At 45.9% G+C, this 5,010-nt stretch overlaps 1 long non-coding RNA gene across 1 annotated transcript; it reads right to left on the reverse strand.

Annotated features, from left to right (window-relative positions):
* On the reverse strand, positions 1–2,888 carry LOC125532014 (uncharacterized). The gene is made up of 2 exons (XR_007293679.2): positions 2,700–2,888; positions 1–2,602 (listed from the first exon to the last, which is right to left on the reverse strand). It is a non-coding gene; the product is annotated as an uncharacterized LOC125532014 (long non-coding RNA).
* Positions 2,889–5,010: the final 2,122 nt, after the last annotated feature.

A 5,010-nucleotide genomic window follows, 5' to 3' on the forward strand; every position in this document is an offset into this window, starting at 1 on the left:
TGAGCTCAAATTGATGCCATATGTGCATGGCTAGGAATTGCATGCAAATGTAAGATTACACATAACCAGACGTACAAGCATGGAATGTGAAACCAGCTGCTCCCGAATAGACATTGCTGATAAAAAAAGGCATTCATAATCATTAATTTTTCTGATATGACAGGCTATACATCCAGTAAACCTCAACTGGAATCCAGCTGATCACCGAAGTATGATGAAGAACATATGGACAAGCTCGAGTCCTCACGGCCATTAACAAGGCATCAAATTTGGAAGACTGACAAGTATACAAAGGAGAAAACAAGCCCTTCAATGGTATTTATAGAACTGATAATAAATATGTACACCAGGTGGTAGAACAAATGAACTCACCTATGCACACACAGGATGAGAATTAACAGGAAATAGTTGAATTACGACCAAAGGTACAAAGCTCATAACATTGTACAATAGAAAATATGCAGAGTAACCAAAACTTCTCGGAAAAGCCTGCGCTGAAAAAAGTTAACAGCGGCTTTTTTCTAAAAGAAGACATTGTAACATTGAACAAGAGGTTGCTCATTGACGAAGGGTAAACCACCATGTACGCTTTGAGTTGGGATGACGTGCATATGCAAATTTAAATTGATATAGCGAAGTGCTTGCCTGATAGAAGCAGTTAGATGTACCTTCGTTTGTAGTTATCATTGCTCTTCAGTAGGTAGTTATCGCCGCACCCAGGCCCATTGATACATTTGCTATGTAGGATTGTGGTGCAATTTAAGAAGATCTTGGGGAATCAACAACACATGTGAAGGACAGAGACACCATGGCAGGATGGAGAACCCGGGCAAAATATAACAAATTGATAGTTCCCGTGCGATCTCCACCCCGCAAACCAATAAAATATACTTTTTATTGTCTCGGCCTGCCAGCGAGCGCACCCGACATGGCAAAGGCCGCCCTACCCTACCAATGTAGTACAGCAAGTAATGCAAATACAACACGCACGTACACACATGCGCATCAATCAGCTTACCGACACAATTACCTTTATGTGATGTTTGGGGGCAGGCAAGCATCATCTTGTCAACAAAAGGAACCATGAACGTCATCTGGATTTGATCAGCAAACATGAAGTATAAATCGGATGACCAGTTCCCTCCCGGGCCTTGTGGGCAGCAGCAAGCACCAGAGAACTGGACGACCATCGACGAAAATATGCAAAGTAACCAAAAATTCTGGAAAAGCTTGTGCTGCAAAAAGTTAACAACGCTTTTTTTCTAGCAAAAGACATTGCAGTGAAAAAGAATGCTAATGATATCTCATGGGTATTTCAGTACTATATATCGTGCTGGCGCGGTGCAAGAGCACAAGATTTACAGGTATGAACCGATCTTGTATCAAACCAAAATGCGGTTGTTCAGTATGGTTATGTTTTGCGTCGGGGTGACGTTCACATGCAAATTTAAATTGATATAACGAAGTGCTTGCCTGATAGAAGCAGCTAGATGTACCTTGGTTTTGTAGCTGTCCCTGATCTTCAGAAATCAGTTATCATTGATCTTCAGTACGTAATTATCGCGGCACCCAGGCCTATCGATATATTTGTTACTATGTAGGATCGTGGTGTACCATGAGGATATCGCAGAATCAACAACACATGAAAGGAGGACAGAGACACCATGGCAGGGTGGAGAACCCGGGCAAAATAGAAGAAATTGATAGTTCCCGTGCGATCTCCACCCCGCGGATACCAGCAAAATATTCCTTTTATTGTCTCGTGGCCTGCCAAGCGAGCGCACCCGACATGGCAAAGGCCGTCCTATGCTACCAATGTAATACAACAGGTAATAATACAATAGGCACGCACGTACACACATGCGCACCAATCAGCTTACCAACACAATTACCTTTCTGTGATGTTTGGAGACGGGCAAAGCATCATGTGGTTAGCTAAAGGAACCACGAACATGAACCATAAATCGGATGACCTCGGGCGCCTTGTGAACAGCAGCAAGCACCTCGGGCGCCTTCTTCGCCCAGACGATGAACATGAACCGTCGGCGTGCCGGATACAACATAAACTGACGGATCTGACGCATCAACTGATTCAGGCGTCACAAGCGGACCGCCAGAAAACCTCAGACGAACTTGGATCAAGGGATAGACATCTACTGGAGAGTCACCACAGGAACCACCTCTTCGGATGGCACAACATCCTGAATCAAAGAGAACACACCACCTGTCGATATCTGAACAGCGTACAGAAAATCGGCTAACTTATCTAGAGAATATATTGGCTCATGCATGAAAAGGAATTAGGGAATTTGTGAAATAAACAAAGGAGACAGACATGCATGGATCTAGATCTAGCCTTGCTAACAAGCAAAATTATACCTACACAACTTGGCTTAAGGGATAGACATGTACAGGCGAACCGCCAGAAAATCTGACCCATCAACGACTGATTCGGCCATCACAGGCGAATCGCCAGAAAATCTCAGACGGACTTGGCTTAAGGGATAGACATGTACTGATGAGGCAAATCGTCGGTCACAGGAACGCCCTCTTCAGACATCCTGAATCAAAGAGAACAGGCCACGCGAAACATATAGTATACCTACGAAATCACAAAATTATACCTACTCCAATCGGAAATAACCTGGATTCTAACTTGTAAATCGAAAAGGAAGAGGAGGAACAAGATTAGGGGGCACCTCACGATTGTGTCGCGACGAAACAAAGACGAGGCTTGGACTGGATCACGTAGGAGACAACGGGGCGATAGAAGGGAAAGGCGTATATAAAAGGTGGGATGGTTGATGGGATTGTCGATGACGGAGTCGGTTCGGGTGATGGACGGCTTGGATTGGATCACGTAGCTGTCTACATAGCCTTGTCGGCTGGGGAACGACGGAGGACCTCACGTCTAGCACGAACTTTTCCTGATGCTCACCTCTGCGTGTCCCTTTCGGCCACGTCTTCTTCGTCCGATTTGCGTCATCCCTTGCGTCACCAGGAGGGCCAGATCGTCCAGGGCCCAAACAACCGTGTTCCTCTTCCTGTGGCGAGTTGTTTCATGCGTTTATCCAACGGACGTTAGATTTTTGGGCATGCCAAACGAAGTATTTCTCATGACAAATTATACGTGTTAAAGATGGTAAGGGAATGTACGATAATTGATAAGATAGTTTTACCTTAAGTTTTGCATGTAATTTAGAGATGACAAAAAAAAATGTCTACAATGGGTTATCTCTTAGCCTTATCTTCAATAACTAGCAATTCCTAAAAATATGGTGAGACATATTGTGTTAAGAGATCATTTCTTGTCTTATCTTAAATAAGAGAAGACAAGCCTTCTCTTATGAGTTCTCTCTCCTTCACTTCATCATTTATCCTGCGTGGCACTCCTAAGATAGCACCATTGTACATACCCTAAGTCTAGTTGGCGAGCACAGCAGATCCGCCTATGTTTATTTTTTTTCCTAGGAAATTGCCGTGTTTCAAACTAAAATTTGACAACCTCGTGCCAATATAAATTATCATGAAAAACATTTGATTTGATGTAAGATTTTTATTAGAAAAAAGGCACATACATTGCAACGGAGATACGTAGAAGGCCACTAGCGTAACTTGGACGAGCAGCGTAGCATTGAGGGGCCGGCCCATAAATGATGTGCGAGATAGCGAGAGACATGAAATCGAGTACAAAACACTGGCGAGATGGAGGCGTTTTATTCGTAAGCTGAGGTCAATCACTACACCTGAATGACGAAATAAGCGGTGGATCAGGGAACCTTACTCTTTTTTTATATGTTTTATTTTATTTACACTAACATATATGCCCGTCAACAAGAAATAAATAACTTCACACCCTCCTACTAAAAGAAATTAGTGTGGAAGGTATGAGAATCGGGATGTGCAGATGTGATAGAGATAAAAGAACTTACAAGAGTCTTCCAGCTAGAGGTGCTCTCGCACCATTAAAACCATTCAGCTGTGCATCAAAGGCGATAGCTCACGATAGCCACGTCGTTTGCTTTTGTTTCGCTGGTAGGCTTTCCTCCCCATACACGCTTCTTCCTCTTTTGTCTCTCTGTCTCTTTCGTTTTTCCTCCTCTCAACTAGGTTGCGGCAGCCGCCGCCCCATCGCCCCTCTGGCGCTGCCGACCGGAGAAAGGCCTGCTTCTCCTCAGGGTCTTCACTTTTGTGGCTAATCTGATAGGAAGGGCGGCGCTGCTCCTCCCCGACAGCAAGGCGGGTGTCCCGCGCGCTTGCCAGCAAGGGAGAGGCTGCCACCTCTCCTCACCTCCTCCCAGGTTCCCAGCTCGAGCGCCACCGTGAGCTCACCGGAGGCCAGCGCGGCCGTGCCGCCCGCCGACTCGGAGCCGCCGCCGCCGCTGTGGGAGCCCGTCGGCGGGGTGCGCGTCGATCTGCCACCCAACCCGGAGGACGCGCTCGAGGTGTTCGTCGACGGCCATACCGTGCGGATCCCCAATGGCTTCTCCGTTCTCCAGGTCTGCGAGGTCGCGGCATCGACATCCCGCGCTTCTGCTACCACTATCGCCTCTCCATCCAAGCATGGCGAGCCTCCCCCTCCGAGGTCCTGGCTGCCGGCCTCCTAGCACGGTGGACCTCCCCCATCTTCATTCTCTGATTTAGAGGCTGCAGCTTCCGACACTCCGATCTTCTGCAGCGGCTGGCGGTCGTGTCAACTCACTGCTTATCTTGTCCATCTCCAAGCCTCCAATATGGTAAGTCCTCAATTCCTCTTCCTCAGTTCCTCATGTTGTCAATCTATCGTGGTTAGATTGAGTTTCAAAAAGGGAAAGCCTTGTGTTGATTGAGATTCAAAATGAAATGGAAAAGGCTTGGTTCAATTTTGGTTGAGCGTGGTTCCTTACATGTATTCATGGGCAGATATAACTTAAATGTATGTTTTTTTTACAATAACAGGCTAGCAAGATATATTTATCAGGATCAGTGCCTAATATGCACTATGGATGTTTAAATTTGATTGCCGCTGGG

The sequence above is a fragment of the Triticum urartu genome, chromosome 6A (assembly GCF_056163025.1).
Source record: "Triticum urartu cultivar PI428250 chromosome 6A, HENAU_Tu73, whole genome shotgun sequence".
Lineage (NCBI taxonomy): Eukaryota > Viridiplantae > Streptophyta > Magnoliopsida > Poales > Poaceae > Triticum > Triticum urartu.